Below are 18366 nucleotides of genomic sequence, written 5' to 3'. Positions count from 1 at the left end.
ATGCTAACAAATTAATGTAATTGTGCTTCCTCAATAGGAATTATTAAAACTAAATGATAAACTGGGAGTGGGGTGGAGGCAAATAAGGAGGAAGGCAAGAAATACACTTGAGGCTCAGAGAGGGTAAGCTAAAAATGTTTGCCCAGTTCTTTATCACAGGGTTTCCATTCCCTAAATGAAAAGATAGCTTATGCCTTGTTATGTTTTAGGGCATGCTAATCCATAATCACTTAAAATCAAAAACCTAATACTTCTAAATGGTCCCATGGCTTTAAACCAAATTCATATCAAGTGTGGGAAATAGAATAATTTCTCTCCACAAAGTATACCTTTCTCTTCACAGCCACAATTATAGTGCTTGCTTCTATGAATGATGAGACTTTTGTGACTAAAATCACACATAATAATGCTCCTTGCATGATCATCTAGGTATGTTAAAGGCATCCATTGTTATGTGGAGGGGTTAGCTACAAGAGGAGAAGGAATGGAGCCAAGTGAGACTGAATAAGGGCAGAACATAAGGTTTTTATAATTCTCTGATTATTGCGTGAGTGATGAAAAGGCCTTATGTATACCTTGATGATAATATCATGTTAAGAGTCTTGGACCTTAAGAGCAAAGAAGAGGAGTTCCATGGTCTATGGATTCAGCAAGGTAAATGTAAAAGCTCTTTGGGTTGCTTTAGGAAAAAAAGTTCTTGTGAGCTCTTTGCCCTCCAGGATGAGAGATCTGAAGGAATACTTAGATTTGGAAAGGAGAGGATGAGAGAAAAGAAGAGAGGAGAGGAGAAAAGAGGAGAGGAGAAGAGAGGACAAGCTGAGCTGCCCAAGAGGAACTGGCCAGCTGGTTCCCCATTCAGGCAGCTCACACAGCTCACAGTTTGTGGTTTGTCCTTCATTCTCGAAGAGGACCATGACATCAGGAAGATGACATGACTGTAATTGACATTGATTTGAGCATGAGAGAGCTGTACAAAGTCACCAGCCTCACTTTCTCCTCCAGAGCCATCTGGGTCCAGTGGCCAGATATTCATCACCACTGGAGATGGCCCAACCAAAGTTTTAATAAGTAAACCTTGACTGAAACTCTGCAGCCAGAGTGAGGGTGTGACAGGAAGAGGAGTGAAGGAAAGCTTAGCCTTCTGTCCTGTCCTGGAGTCTGAGTTATTTACTACAAATTTAGCTGTAGGTCTCTCTGCAAAGGAGTTAAAACTTGGCAGTAACACTGTACAAGCTTAATTGTCAGGTCTTGGTAACTAACACATTCTTGGTATTTCTAGCTTCTTCAATAACAAGCTATCATTACATTCATCTTACATTTCTGGGTCTGTCTCTAAAAGCTCTTACAATCCAACATAAAGGATCCTTTTCTTAACTTCTCATAAATCTTTAGCAAATAACCTTCTTGGCCTCACTGCTGTGAATGGTGCCCTGCAAAGTTTGGTTATCCAGTTTAGTTACTTACATCTGTTTCGTATATTTCTCATCCTGAATAAATATTTTAATGAGTATCTTAACCTTCATAGCACATAAGGCTGTGGGAACTCAGCTCTAAGTGAGCAGCTTCTTCATAATTTTAACTAGAAAGAGCTTTCACTGCTGGACATAGCTCTTGCTTTTAAGAATAATATCACAATGCATCTGATGCCTATTCTATCCCTCATGCCTAGAAGGCAATCCTTTCAACACCTCTGCCTTTGTGAAGCCCTGGCAATACTCAAGATTCAACTCAAATATCACTTTTTACACAGAACCATTCCTGATACCCCTAGCTGCTAGTGCTCTCTCCTGTTCTCATTGCGTATGCGCATTATGTATACCTATATATTTTCATCTTGTCTTCCTCATTATAAGGTAAGATCCTTGAGGGGAGGGATTGTTAAATTTGTGTCTTTGTATCTCCATGGTGAGCACATAGTATTTAATAAGCATCCTAGCACACAGTAAGTGCTTAATAAACGTCTATTGATTGAATGACTATATAAGTCGTAACTAACATACGGGTTCTTAATCTGGTGTCCATTAACTTTCAAAAAGCATCTTGATAACTGAATTTCAACATAATTGGTTTCTTTTGTAATCCTACATATTCCACTTTGTGCATCTAAAAACATTATTCTGAAAAAAAATGAGTACATAGCATTCATTAGATTGACAATGTAATCCGTGTTACAAAAAAGTGATAAGAACTCTTGGACTAAACAGTGGATTTTACTATAAGGTACAGAGAACCTAGAGTACATTTGACTTTGTTCCTTCTGTCTGATTTTCTTTCTCACTTTCCAGATCAGTTTGCATAGTAATAGGGGAGAAGATTCCTTCATTCAAAGAACTAATACAAAATGGTAAAATTGGAGTAGAAGATAACTTGGAGCAAAGGGATCTTTCTAGCACCACTCAATAAATATATTCGTAGACATAGAATATCAAAGCTAAAAGTGGCTTAAATGATGTATGGAGAATAGTCAACAAGCATTTTATTAAACACCTACTATATGTTGAGCACTGTGCTAACCACCAGGGACAGGATGCAAAGAAAGCCAAAAGACAAGCCTTGCTTTTAAGGGACAAGAATCAAATGGACAATTTAATGCACCCTTCCTTTTAGAGATGAGTAAACTAAAACCCCAAAAGGTATCTGGTCAAAGTGACACAAGTAGTGACAGAGCTAATATCCTTTGAAACTGTATCTACACAAAACTATACATATCTTGTCACCAAGTCTTGTGTTCTTTCTACTTCTCTAAATAGTTAGCTACTTACTCCGCTTATGTGTAAAGGCAGTTCAGAGCAGTCAGATTTGTGTCATGTCATTTCCCTATTCAGTAAACTCCAGAGGTTTCGTATCACCTCTAGGATCAAATGTCAAATCCTTTGTTTGGGATTCAAAGCCCTTCACAACCTTGTCCCTTCTTACCTTTCCAGTCTTCTTACACATTATTGCCTCCCCATCCCCATATAGACCGCAGTTCAGTGACACTGACCTCCTTGCTGCTTCTAACAAAGGAGACTCCATTTCTAGAATGTGAGCATTTTCACTGGCAATTTCCCATGGCTGGAATCCTCTCTCTCCAAATCTCTACCTCCTGGCTTTCTTGGCTTCCTGCAAGTTGCAGATAAAATTTTATCTTTTAAAAGAAGTCTTTCCTGATCCCCCTTAATGTTAGTGCCTTCCCTCTATTGATAATAGTGGGGAAGTAGTGGGCATTGAATAAATGCTTATTGAATAACTGACCCATCTTCCATACTTAATGAATAATATGCCCAAGAACATTTTAAATTCAGCTCAGCATATATCTCCCCATTCCAGCACTTTCTCCGAAGTCCTCTTAAAAATACATACGTCCTCTTTGAAATACAATTATTTGGAAGGGTTCAGGTATTGTGAGATAAAAGAAATGTAGTCCTGAAGGCAAGACTCTAACATCACGTTAATATCTCATTGTTCTATGGATTCAGTGCCTTCCAGGAATTCAGACTGACATCATTTCTCTTAATTGGATAGTTAGAAAGCCAATCATAATTCTCTTTCAAATGATTTTTTTAAATTGTTCAGACAGTGGTAGACAAAGAAATGCCAGTTTATAGTACTGAGATGTCCAACAAGGAGGTTTATCTGCTGTAATTGGCCTTACATATTGGAACAAATGCATTTGCCCCTTTTGGCATGCTTTCATATAATCCTGAATCACTCTTCACTATGCAATGGAGTTTTGCTCCTAAAGAAACCCAGTGAAGAATCAGATTTAGGAAGTTTTCCATGAAGCATCCCTGTTTGTCTTTTATAACTCCCTCAAAGCAGTGAAGGCAGTACATAACTACCCTATGGGAACATTATGAACACACATAGAAAATGCTATTGTTTACTCTCAGTCACAGATTGAGGGGTTTTATGTTTTATAAAATCATAGCACATGGGAGGTAGAAAAGACTTTAGGGATCATCTGGTCTACCACTACTCCACCATCAATTTTATAGATTATGAAATTGATGTGTGATGTTGGAGATAGAGAATGAGACTTGTAGTCAGAAAAATATGGTTTAATTCTTGAATTACTAGCTATGTGACCCTGGGTAAGTCACTTAACTCTGCTGAGTTTTGGTTTCTTCCTCTATGAAATAAGGATAATAATAGTACCTCTCTTATAGAGTTGTTATAAGGATTACATGAGATAATGTATACAAAGGGCCTTGTAAACCTCAAAGAAGCATATAATATAAATTGATATTATAGGCTCCTCGAGGGCAGGGACTGTCTTTTGCCTCTTTTTACATTCCTAGAATTTAACTCAGTGCTTGGCACATAATAGGTACTTAAAAAATGAATTGAATTGAATATTTTCAGTTTAATCATTCACCCAAGATTACAAGCAACTCAGTGGCTGAACCAGGCATAGAATTCTTCTTTTGTGAATTTCCATCCACTCCTCTTTCCACAATGCTACACTTATTCCCCTATAAATTCTTTTCATACATATGTACTATCATTGGGTCTGAGAATACTAACAAAAGCTTCTTTCATTTGTTTTCTTGGTAGGCCCTATTTTGAATCTATTCCTCTCCAAGTACTTCTGTCTCTCAATAAAGGGACAGGGAAGCAGCATAATTTGATGTATGTACATATGTATAGTCTTACAGTTTACCTGACACTAAAAATATGAACTGACTCAGCTAAAAATGTCAATTGATATTTTTCCCAGAAAATTGTTGAAAGGAAGGTTATGTGCTCTCACAGAGTAAGAAATCTCTCCAAAATAAATTAATATCTTATCATGCAAGTAAAATTCCTAGTTGAATTCTGAACTGAATTTTTATGAGTTTCAGCTTAGGACATAAAGCCATAGTTAATAAATTTTGTTTACGGTTTCTCCCAGGAGGTGTGTCTTCTTCAAATGCTATAAACACATGAGTACTCTCATTTGGAAGAAGTGGCATGCCAACATTTATGAACTAATCAATAAGTTGGGAGTATGCCCTTGATTAAGCCAGTGACTTAATCAAATGTATGTTAGCTCTGAGCTGAAATTATGATTGATTGCCAATGACCTGAATTTTAATTGTTATTTTACTAAGATGAAAATAAGTTTCCAATATAAGACTCACATAGCTTGAGTTGTAAATAGTTGGTGCTATTTTGAAAAATTAATTTAAAAGGAACTTCCAGGGGCAGAACCAAGATGGTAGAGTACAGGAAGTACTCTTCCAACATTCCCCTCCAAACAACTTTAAAATAATATAAATTGAATTCTGAAGTAGCAGAGGCAACAAAAAGTCAGGGCAAGACATTCTTCCAATGCAATACAACTTAGGAGATTACAAAAAGACACCTTTGACACAGGAGTAGAGGCTGACCTGGAGCCCACATGCCTGATATACCAGTAGTGGAACTAGGGGATGGCAACAGCAACAGCAGCAGCAGCAGCAGCTTCCAGAGCTCCCAAGCCAAAGACGGTAAGGGGAACTGGCAAATCCCTACACTAGCACTGGATACAGGACTTGATGCTATTTGACCACTTCACTGCCTATAGCCCTTCTGCATCACACTTCAAGGGCAGAGAGAAGCACTTTCAGTCAAGAGTTCTTTTTGTGGTGACAAAGAATTGGAAGGGGATGTCCAGTGATTGGGCAATGGCCAAACAAGTTGTGATATATGATTGTGATGGAACACTATTGTGCTATAAGAAATTATATGCAAGACACCTTTCAGAAAAACCTGGAAAGACCTATATGAACTCAAACAAAGTGAAGTGAGCACAACCAGGATGACACTGCACATAGCTACAGCAATACTGTAAGGATGATTAACTGTGAAAGACTTAGCTACTTTGAGCAAGACAATGATTCAAGGTAATTCCAAAGGAGCCATTATGAAAAATGCTATCTTTTCCGGAGACAGAACTGATGAAGTCTAAATGAAGATTGAAGCATACTTTTTTTACTTCCTTTATTTTCTTGTTTATGTGTTTTTCTTCTTTTGCAACATGGCTAATATGCAAATGTGTTTTATATGACATGTATAATCAATATCATATTGTTTGCTTTTTCAATTGGTAGGGGAGGGACAAAAAAGGAGGAAGAGAATTTGGAACTCAAAATTTTTAAAAATGAATATACCTACTCAGTGTAGGTAGCAGTGGCCCTCCACAGCAGTCAGCTATGACCCCTGATGCCCCAGCAACCATGTTGAAGGGACCCACAGGTGGCATTGATCTTGGAATCATTTATTCCGGTGTGTAAGCTTTCCAACATGGGAAAATGGAGATCACTGCTAATGACTAAGGAAACAGGTCACCCTAAGTTACATCACCTTCACCAACATAGAATGTTCAGTTGGTAATGCTGCAAAGAATCAAGTTGCAATGAACCCCATCAACACAGTTTTTGATGCCAAAGGTCTGATTAGTCACTGATCTGATGATACAGTTGTACAGTCAGACATGAGTTATTGGCCTTTTATAGGGATGAATGATTCTGGCAGACCTAAGGTCCAAGTGAAGTACACAGGGAAGACCAAAAAAGTTTCTATCCAGGAGAAGTATTTTCCAACATTTTGATCAAAATTAAAGAAATTGCTGAAGTTCACCTTAGGAATACTGTCACAAATGCTGTCAACACAGTACCAGCCTATTTCAACGATTCCCAATATCAGGAAACCAAAGATGCTGGAAACCATTGCTGGTCTCAATGTGCTCCAAATCAATGAGCCAACCACCACTGCTATTGCTTATGGCTGGGACAAAAAGGTTGGTGCCAAGAGAAATGTGCCGATCTTTGACCTTGGAGGTGGTACTTTCAATGTCTCCATTCTTACCACTGAAGATAGAATCTTTGAGGTCAAGTCCACAGCTGAAGACAACCATTCAGATAAGGAAGACTTTCACAACCACATAATCAACTATTTGGAGTTCAAGTGAAAGCACAAAAAGGACATCAGTGAGAAAAAGAGGGCTGTCCTCCAACAGCGCGCTGCTCAAAGCATACCCTCTCTTCCAGTAACCAAGCTAGGATTGAGACTGACTTCCTCTATAAGGTATCAACTTCTATATCTCTATCACCCAGGCCCATTTTGAAAAGCTGATAGATCCTGTGGAGAAGATGCCAAGCTAGATAAATCACAGATTCATGACATCATCCTGGTGAGTGGTTCCATGCAGATCCCCCAAATGCAGAAGCTTCTGCAAGACTTCTTCAGTGCAAGGAGCTCAAGAGATTATCCATACTGATGAGGCTGTTGCCTAGGGTGCAGCTGTCAAGGCTGCCATTTTGTCTAGACACAAATCTGCGAAATACAGGACTTACTGTTGTTGGATGTCACTCCTCTCTCCACTGGAATTGCAACTGCTGGTAGAGTTACGACCCTTCTGATCAAATGTAATACCACCATCCCCACCAAGCAGACACAGACCTTTGTCACCTATTCAGACACCAAGCCTGGTGTGTTTATTCAGGTTTATGAAGGTGAGAGAGCAATGACAAAGGATAACAGCTTGTTTGGCAAGTTTGGGCTCACAGGAATCCCTCCAGCATCCGGGGGTATTCCTCAGGTTGAAGTAACATTTGACATTGATGCAAATGGCATCCTCAATGTTTCTGCTGTGGATAAAAGCACAGGCAAGGAGAACAAGATTATCCTCACCAATGACAAAGGTCATTGAGCAAACAAGACATTGAGCATATGGTCCAGGTGGCTAAGAAATACAAGGCTGAAGATGAGAAACAGGTAGACAAGATGTCTTCCAAGAATTCTCTTGAATCTTATGCTTTCAACATGAAGGTTATTATAGAGGATGAAAAACTACAAGGCAAAACAGGTGATGAAGACCAACAGAAAATCCTTGACACATGTAATGAAATAATCAACTGGCTAGATAAAAACCAGAGTTATGAAAGGGAAGAATTGGATCATCAGTAGAAAGAACTGCAGAAGGTGTACAACCCCATCATTATGAAGCTGTGCCAGAGCATACAGGGCATACCAGGGAGCATGCCTGGTAGGTTCCCAAGGGGTGTGACAGCCCTATTTGAAGGTGCTTCTTCTGGACCCACCACTGAAGAAGTTGACTAAACACACCAGAAGAAAGACCATTCCACACAGCTTTCCAAATAAAATCTGTAACCAAGGCAATAGCAGTTTAAATGTAACAGTTAAGCTACTGTATAAATCTAGGCATTCTGAATACTTGAATATTTGCAGAGAGAGAGAAGTGAACAATATTATACTTTATAAGTACTGTAAACAAGTGGAAATGCAATTCTTGTCTTGGAGAATAAAATATATTTAAAACTGGCATCATAAAAAATGAATATTAAAAATTTTACATGAATTGGGAAACATTTGATGAAATAAAAATACATATTTTAAAAATAAATTAAAAGTTACTGTTTTTCTTTTAGAATGAGTTAATTTGATTCATAAACTAAACTATAGAGAAAATACATTCTTGTATCTTATTACATTCAATAGGCAACCTCTGCAGTAAAGTTTTACAAAAAGAGTAACTTTCATCCATGTTTCAATTTTGTACAAAAGCAAGATATTCTGCTGCTGTCACCAGTTCTAACTGCCATGGCAGTCTACTGTCAATTGATACTCAATTAGGTGAAGAACTGAAAATAAAATTGTACCAAGAAAGTCATTGTGTTCTCATTATTTTGGTAGCCACTCTAATACTAGAATGAGATTCAAAGAAATAGCCCAAATAAAGTCATTATGCATCCCCTGACAATTAAATAAACACATCTTTACCCAATCACTGTAGAAGTTTGTAAGATCAACTAGATTTTAGAAGAAAACTCAAAAGGCAAGTAAATCTAAATCCCCAGGAAAGAGCTCTGGGTACCTGTATCACAGAAACACGCATCTGATGTTTTAGAAGCAGAAATATCTGCAAATAAACTAGGCTGGAATTTATATTTCTAGGCAAATTTTGTGCTTAACCAAGTTTCAAATTCAGGTCTTATAACTTAAAATTATATATCCCTTCTAGTATACTACACTATCCCACATAATGAAGAGACTGTACTTGTCCAAGGACATTGAGGAAGAAGGAGATAGGATTGCATAACACTGAAACACAGCTTTCCTATGATTTCCTTTTCTTTTTAGTGCTTCCCTAGTCCAATGGTCTGTAATTTCCAGTAGTATGTGTACATATACTATGGGTACACAGATCTAGATTTAGAAGGGATCTCACAAGGCATTTAGTCCAAAATCCCCATTTTTCAGATGAGGAAATGAGTCTTAGCGAGATAAAAAGAGCTGACCAAGGTCACAGAAGTAATAATTAAATATCAGGGTTAGACTCTGAATCCCGTCCTCTGACTTTAGATTAAGTGCTCTTTACACTGAACTTTTCTGCCTTCCATATGCTACAATGCAGACTGCAACTCTTCTGAAAATTAGTAGATGGTCTTTGAGAGTTTCTGTGGGCTAAAATTTTACCCCTGCAGTCAATAATGGGAATAATGATTTCCGCACTTAGCTAGACTGGGCCTCAGACAACAAACATACAATATATGACTGGGTAGACTTCAGACTTCCATCTTGAAAAGACCTGTCAGTCCTTGTAAATCACTCGCATAACTTTTGAAAACTCTTTTCAACTCAATGTGCATTTATTAAGAACCTACTATTTATTCACCAGATGCTCTCCTAGGTGCTAGTGATACAAAAGATAAAACCAAAATATTCCCTGGCCTCAAGGAACTTACATTACATTGTCACTTTCATGCCATCATGAGGCATCAGAATAATCTTTAATTAAGGCATTATTTTATTATTAATAAAAGTTATGGAAATATCTTATACTTATATAACATAATGGATACATTATCTTATTTAATTCTCATAATATCTCTGTGAATTAGGTAAGAAAGGTAATATTCTTAATTTGTATATGAGAAACTCAAAACTAAAGAGTTGAGTGAATTGCCTAAGATAACAGTTGGGGGAGCTAGCATTCAAACCCATAATTCAGAGTCCTTTGCACTAACTTACAATGCCCCTCATAAAGAATAGACAACCTATCTGTGCAAAACTTAAAGGTAGAATTCACTTTCATTAGGTACTTACTGATTTGAAAAAAGGCAAGATGTTTTGTAAGTAACAGGTGCATAGAAAAGAAATGAGTGAAGCTTATCAACTGATTCTGACTGCATGTCAAAACCAGCACATAGTAAGCAGCAGGATGAGGACAACCAATATCTGAAGATGACATAAACCCACTGGGAGGTCTCAGCAGGATGTACAAAGTTCTGATATGCAAACTGGTTAATGTTTTGGCAGATGGGTGGTATGTCCTGGCAAGGGAGTCTAGCAATAGGGAATAGAAGTCAAGGAAGACAGGTTGTCACCACCAGAGACGTCTTACAGTGGTCATGGATGAAAGTTCCAGAAAGCATAGCCAGCGCAGAAATCCATGGGCTTTAACCTGGAGTCTATGAACTTGTTTTTTTTTTAATGTTTTTGATATTTATTTCAACATAATTGGTTTCCTTTGTAATCCTATGTATTTCATTTTGTGCATTTAAAAACATTATTCTAAGAAGGCATACATAAGCTTTACCAGACAAACTCCATAGCACAAAAAATGGTTAAGAACTCTTATGACAGACCAAGATATAAGAGGATTGTTGGCCATCATCAGAAACAATGGGTAAATGGAACCTAGTCACTGGAACTTAAGGGTAGGGTGCACTACTTAAGGTATCACACTAGGGATCAAAGAATAAATCAGGTATGAGGAAACCAGACAAAGATCAATTTAATAGGAAACTAGAATATAAAAGACTGACTTGATACTAAAATGCCCAGACTATGGATGTGGGGGTATATTTCCCCTGAAAAAAGAAGCTACATTGGTTCCAGAGCTTAACCCATAAGAAGGAGAGTTGAATGATCCTGAATTACTTAGATGTGGGATCAATGAACCAGGTTACCCTTTTCTTAGTTCTCCAACTGCTCTTGGAACTATACTGTGCCCTAAAATAGCTTTCCACTAATTCTAGCTAACACATCAGTCCCAGGTGCAACGACTAATAGTGAAGCAGGAGTGGTTCATAAAACTTAATGACTCTACTACTTACAGTTCCAAAAACAACCCTTATGCTTTCTGTCTCTGTGCTTTGTTCATCTTGATTCCTCTGGGTTCTTTTTTTAATATTTCATTATTGAAATTATCAGAAATGTGTTTTCTCTTCCTCTCACTGTTGACCCCGTTAGAAAAAAAAGAAAAGAAAAATTAATTTCTTGTAACAAACATGTATAGCCAAGCAAAAACAATCATTAGTGCTCTCCCTCTTTCTCGGGTGTGTGTGTGTGTGTGTGTGTGTGTGTGTGTGTGTGTGTGTGTGTGTGTGTGTGTGTGTGTGTGTAAATTCTAAATCTATCACCTCTCTGTCAGGAGGCGGATAGCATGTTTCATTATCATTCTTCCAGAGTCGTGGACGGTCATTGCATCAATCAGAGCTCTTACAGTTTTCAAAGTTATTTGTCCTTACGATGTTGATGTTTTTATATACTTGGTCTCCTGGTTCTGCACATTTCATTCTTCATCTCCTTATAAAACTCTTCAAAATTGTTTAGTTTCAATCGTTCTTCCAATTCTGCTTACTTCATTTTGCATCAGTTTATATATGTCTTTCCAATTCAGCCATTACTCAGTTGATAGGCACCCTTTTAGTTTCAAGCTTTTTGCCAAACACAAAAGACTGCTATAAATATTTTTGTACTTACAAGACCTTTTCCTATTTCTTTGATTTCTTTTGTGTATATCCCTAACAGTGATATAGCTGGATCATAATTCCAAATTATTCTCCAAAATGGTTATATATATTCCTTTGCCTATAATAACCTTTCTCCTTATCTTTACCTGTTAAAATCTTATTTATCCTTCAAAGTATAGTTTAAATATGTTGAAGCCTTCCTAGATTCCTCCAAGTATTGTACATTAGGAGGGAGCAAAGCAACATTTTATCAATACCACTCAACCCCATGTATTTTAAGTCATATGAGATTAAGTAATTATTTAGATTAGCAATTGTATCCTATATATAGCCAATTGTATCCTATTGCCTTGACTCTAGGAGAAAAAAATGAGAGACAAATAGAAGAGTTTTCTTGCCCATTCAGAATATATAGTCTCTGACAGAGGAAATTGAACAAATTATTTCCTTCATATTAAAATGCTCATGGTCTTTTATTATATTCTCTGTCCATATAAAGATAAGGGGAGGTACTGGTGCTTGAATATTTCCGTAATGATAACATGCTACATAGGAAGAATACAAAGTAAAGCAGAACAGATCCCTGGGATATTGCATTCGAGATTTTCCAAATTGAACCATCAATAAATACTTTTCGGATTTGATCACTCAATCCATTCTAAATCTAACTATATTATTTTCTAGTCCATGTATCTCAAGTTTGTTTATAAGAATAGCTTGAGAGATTTTGTCAAATATGTTGCTAACATCTACATAAACTAGATCTTGGAGTCTAATAACCCTGTAAGAAAAAAGAAATAAAGTTAGTCTATAACTTATTTCTCTGGGACTTACTTTCTAAATATGCATTGAGGGCAATGGAATGGATGATATCTAAGGTCTTTCCAGGTCCAAATCTTGGGTCCTAGAGTAGTGCATAAAATAATGAACTTGGAGTCAATAAGACCTGGGTTTGAATCCTTTCCCCATACAGTTACTAGCTGCGTGGTCCTGGACAAATCACTTAATCTCTCTAGGCCTCAGTTTCCTCATCTGGAAAATGAAGAGGCTGAATTTAATAACTTCCAAGGCTCCTTCCAGCTCTAAATTTATAATCTTATAAATGCAACTTACCTCATAGCATGACTGGACTGAGGTCCTAACTATAAATTCCACCCCAGACATGCCCCCTGACCAATACAAGAGCAATTTAATCCCCAAAAAATCCTTCCCAGGACTTCTTTCTCTTCTCAGTCTCATTCACTTCCTCTTCTTTACACTGTTGCCACTCTGCTGTCTATGTTTCACTGTGTGTCCTTTAGTAAAGTGAATAATGATATTTCTATCTTATCTACTGAGAACAGATTCCACCCTAACTATACTTTCTAGAAAAAACCGAATCGCCAACTCAGGCAGCCTGTCATTTCTATGCCAACTGCACTGCTGAAAAGCCTTCTGTTCCCTAAAACGAGCTTGATGGAATCCAGATTTCCTGAGAGATTTGGTATCTAACTGGAAAAGGATTCATAAGCTTTAAATCAGAAAACTTGGTGTGCTGGAACTGTAGTATATTAAAATATTAATCTTGCTTGGAGTTCAATACAAAAGGAACAAAACAAGTGATTTAGCCCAAGCCCCAATCACATTAAGGCTACCAGAGCAGTTATTACTTTGCTTTGTCAGTCTCTAGTTAATAAGAGTTATGAAAGACATACATTTCCATTTTCCCAGGTGTCTGAGAACCTCTTAATACCGTATCCTCCATGCTTCATAAAAACAGGTTAATATTTTTTAAACATCTCTCTTTTGTTACCAATTATTTCTTGGTATTGCCATCTTAGAAAAATAACCTTTAAATATTCTCGTTTCTGCACCTGAGAAATGAAATGTTTAGCTCCTAGACTGTGGCACATTGGTCAGTATCACCCTATACCTTTTGCTCTTAGTTGGATGGAAATTATGAAAGTACCCATCTCCCAATGCAACTCTTACCAGTTGTTGCAAAAAATCCAAAACAACTTTTACTTGAAATCATCAGTTCATTTTGTTGACATAAAACAAAAGCTTTATTCCTTGACTTTTCTATTGAACTATTGATGAAATTAATGGGCATATTTAAAGATGATATGCTGAGGCCTCACCATGAAGGCAAGTTCTTTTGGAGCCACTGGACTATTTGGAAGAAGGCAAAATATTAATGGGTAACAGTTTAACAAAAATGACACAAGATTTTCAGAGCTTTCTCAGAATCTATACAGCGAAAATATCTAACATATCCAGAGCCCTCTGCACTAACTCTAAGCTTCTAAAAGAACAACAAAATAGTAGGCCTAGAATATAATACACCTAGAGTTTTCTGATCTCACATCTCCAGAGTTCTAATCTTTCTCCCTTTCGCTTCTCTCTCTGAACTATCTCCATTGGTAATTTCTTCCAAGCCCTTGGCTTCAACTATCACTTTTGTTTGCCTCCAAAATTTATTTATCCAGCTCCAACATCTCACCTAAGTATCATTCTCACAATTCTGCCTGCATGCTAAACAGTTCTGACTAGATATTTCACCAGCACCTCTAAATCAGCATGCCCCAAATTGAACTCAATATTTTCTCCACTTTACACCAGCCCTCCTATCAGCACCATGGCCATCAGTTTTATAGGAGTCCAGAAACTGTCTTGCTCAGCACTAAACAACGGACAACACCAAACTGTTTTTAAGGGGAACAAGGTCTTACCATCCATGAAAGGTAATATAGGGATCCAATGACCAGGAATATTTAAGGAAGAATAAAGATTGTTACTAGGACCAGTAATTAGGCAGGTCCATTCACTAAATGAGAGTTAAATCTAGAATAGCCTCTTCAGTGTGGGAAATGTGCTTCATTGTTTGGGAGTCCTGAGCAGCATCCTTGGCTGAGGTAGTGCTTCATGTCTCTTTCTTGGTACAGCAACCTAAAGGACAGCAATTGGAAGAGATATTTGTTTCCCTTTGTCCTTTCTCTGACTATCTGGTGTACTGTGGTGACACAGTATTGTGCTCCCATAAGGACTCAGCTTTCTGGTAAAAGCTATGAGGTAAAGGTCTTTCTAAGGTAGGCCCAGCTCTGCTTTTTGAGGCAACACTGGTTCTAAAAATCTACCTCTTCATTCCTAAGGGCCTATTTTGAAAATCCAAACAAAATACTCTTCTTTTCTGCTTTGTCATGTTGAGGAAACCACCAGGTTCCTTGTCACTCAGGCTGAAACCCCGGAAATACTCTCTAACTCTCTTGTCCGTGCATTCAATTGATGTCCAGATTTACATCTTTGTAATTCATCTTCCTTTTTCTACAAACATTGTCACTGGGCTAGATCAGGCTTTCATCATCTCTCACTTGGAAGGGAGGACAGAATAAGCATTTGTATAATACCCATCATGAGCCAGGCACTACGGTAGATCCTTCACAAATATTATTTCATTTGATTCTTTCCAACATCTCTGAAAGGAAGGTGTTGTTATTATCCCTGTTTTACAGTTGAGGAAACTGAGGCAAACAGTTAAAATGACTTACCCAGGACAAGTGTGTGAATAGACCTGGACGCTGAGCCCTACCCACAACATGGATCAAACCTGGGGTAGACCTAAGAAGGTTCATGTCTAAGGAAGAGCCCACAGAGAGAATTCCCTGGAATTATAACTGATTAATTTCATATCTGGGACCTCCCACTATGTGGATGAAGACATGGATGAAGTAATACTTTCCTTCAGAAGGAATTCATCTGATAAACCCTATTGCTAGTAGAGATTACACTGTTTCTCTGTAACCTGAAAGGAAAGAACTGGATTCAATGACTATCAGGGCCTCAACTAATTTATCTACAAAAATCAGTCTCTGCCTACCATTTCAGACATCCTGGGAAGGTCCAGAGAACACTCATTTACTTAAAAAAAAAAACACCTTGATTTGGAGCTGTGTGAAATGGAGTAAGTGTGTAATAATCAAGGACAAAGATGTTTAGAGGACACCATCCCACACTTTCCTCTAACTGTAGAAAAAAATGAAGGTAGGATGTGGCATATGTGCCAACAGGTGATTCTCTTCCCCTGTCCTATACCTGTGCATCTGGATTTTCTCTGAGGATCTTTGATATCTTCTCTGCTATGTTTCCCTGGATGTATACTCTAGCTTTCCCTAAAACCACATGGTTTTGTTTACCATTTATTAGATATCCATGTATACAATTTAACAGACTCTACTTGTAGTTGAACCATGCCATTCTCATTTTTAGCACTGTTAATGCTGGCAAGTTATCCCCCTGGCAATAAAATAGACATTATTCAGTGACTGGTATCTATATAGTGACGGAGCCTACCCATTCTCTAGGAAATATGCTTTAGTAAGGTGGAGATTAAAACCTCAAATTCTCAGGACAGAATAATGTTTTATGCAGATGGATTGAAACAATTTGCATCTGATATGTCACTTCTTGTCATCATCCTAGCACTTCATAGTACAATTACAAGGCATGCCATCGGGATTTGAACTTAGACACTGGAAGATACACTCATAAGCAATTTTTTTGCTTAAAAGTCACAGAAACAAAAAAATAAGTAAAACTTATAAACAACACAAATACCCACATGTTCCCATATACAAGCTAAAATGTAATAGCTTGCTAAATTCACTGATGTGGTAAGAAAAAAAATATTTCCTCTCCCTATAATTGCTTCTCAATCTCAACTTTCAAGCTACATCACTTTTTTCATACTTTCCTGATTATCATTATGTGAGAAAACATTAAGCAAGTATAATAAGAAAGGTATTTAGCTTCCAAAATTTAGTGTTTTCTAGCACAAATGAGTAGCACCTACTACTGTCCTTCAAGCATTTGTTTTTTAAAAATGGGCCTTGGGAGTTTTAGTTTTGTTGTTACTGTTATTTTGTTTTATTTGACTTCTTTTTGAGGGAAAAAAAGGCCTAGATACCTCTGAAATCAATGCTTTCAGCTATTCAATGATGGAATATTCCTTCTGGAAATCTATAGACATATGCTTCTCTATAGCTGATGTTAAAGCTTTAGCAGGAAAAATCATAAGTAATCTATCACGAAACCATAATATCAAATTTGCACAAAGGGATTAAGGAAAAATCATAACCTTTGTGTCCTAAAAATACAATCTACCTGATATCAAAATATGTTGATTTATTTGTTCTTCATTTCAAAGAGGACCACTGACACCATGGGGTGGTGTCTTGAGGTGCATGTGAATAACTGGATTTGAGGCACAGCTGTACAGTCATCAGCCTCACTCTGTCTTCCAAAGCCATCAAAGTCCATTGGCAATTCAAAGGTCAGGATGACTGGAGATGGCTGGGGATGCATGTCTTTGTCTGATCAAGCTCTAAGTGCCCCATAGAACCTGCTTCAGCTGCCTTCATAGCTGTTGGAACAAACTGTTCTCACCCACACATTCAACCAGGGAAGTCTTTACATCCTTGGGTCGGATATCCCCCTAACTCACCAACAGTTCTGAGGTCTAGTGGTTATCCTCAGCCTGGTTTAGCCCATCTGCAAGACGGTTTTACTGAGGCGTGGTCACTGTGCATACTACAGCTTCTTGGAGTCACAGGGGAGAGAACTATGTTAATAAGATTATCTTAAATGCTCACCATAACTTACTATGGGTAGATTGAATCTTTGTATAAGCACTGAAGAAAATATTCATTTCTGGAAACTCATTCCTTTACTGACTTATCCAATACTTATTTAAGTATCATGTGTAGAGTGATGTACTACGTGCTAGGTAAAAATCAAAGACAAATAAGATATAATTCTTGTTTTTAAATTCTTAGTCATCCAAAATCAGAATTCTTCCTGTAATACAGGGAGGCACATCAGAGGAGTTCTATTTGTAATAATCTTGAACACTTTTGAATAATCTGTCTAGCCATGATCTTATAGGTAATGAAATGATATGGAAAGCACTTCCCTCTCAAAATTACTCCCTCCTCCAGCTTGCCATAATAGTATCTGAAACCTCCTTACTCAAAACATTTTTGCCTAGATCTGTGATTTTGTCTCTGAAACATTCATCGTTTTCTCCTCCTGAATACTCTCTCTTCATTAGGTTGTTATTTATTTTTAGTTTTGTTTTGCTTTGTTTTTGACACTGCTCTCTCCAGGGTCTCTTTCTATCTGTCCAACAGTACCTTTCTCAATCTCTTTTTTCTGGTATTTCTTCTTTGTCTACGCTATCTAGCTTGGAAATCTCATCTTTCTCCAAGGGTTTATTATCTCTCTACAAATGATCCCCAGGGCTATATACCTAGCCTTCATCTTTCTTGAACCCCAGTCCCATGTCACCAGCTACCTTTTAGACATCTCAAAATGGATGTCCCACAGGCATCTCAAACTCAACAGGTCCAAAACAGAACTCATTATTTTTCCAAAAAAAACCTCTTCCATTTTTCCAGTTTTCCTATTTCTACTGAAGGCACAATCATCCTCACTATCTGGGTTTCATTTTTGACTTCTCACTCTCATTGACCCCACATATCTAATCTGTTGCCCAATTCTGTGATCTCAGTCGATCAATAATCTATCACTCAATCAATATTTATTGTCTACTATGTGCCAGGTACCATGCCAAGCACTACTTTTATAACATCTTTCCTATACACCTATC

General features: G+C 37.5%; 1 pseudogene; it reads left to right on the top strand.

Annotated features, from left to right (window-relative positions):
* Window positions 1–6179: 6179 nt before the first annotated feature.
* Window positions 6180–8064, top strand: LOC110210629 (heat shock cognate 71 kDa protein pseudogene; annotated as a pseudogene).
* The last annotated feature ends 10302 nt before the right edge of the window (window positions 8065–18366 follow it).

Source organism: Phascolarctos cinereus, unplaced genomic scaffold (assembly GCF_003287225.1).
Source record: "Phascolarctos cinereus isolate Bilbo 61053 unplaced genomic scaffold, phaCin_HiC Scaffold_9;HRSCAF=440, whole genome shotgun sequence".
NCBI lineage: Eukaryota > Metazoa > Chordata > Mammalia > Diprotodontia > Phascolarctidae > Phascolarctos > Phascolarctos cinereus.
The sequence above is the reverse complement of the archived record's forward strand: the minus strand, read 5'-3'. Positions and strand labels throughout refer to the sequence as shown.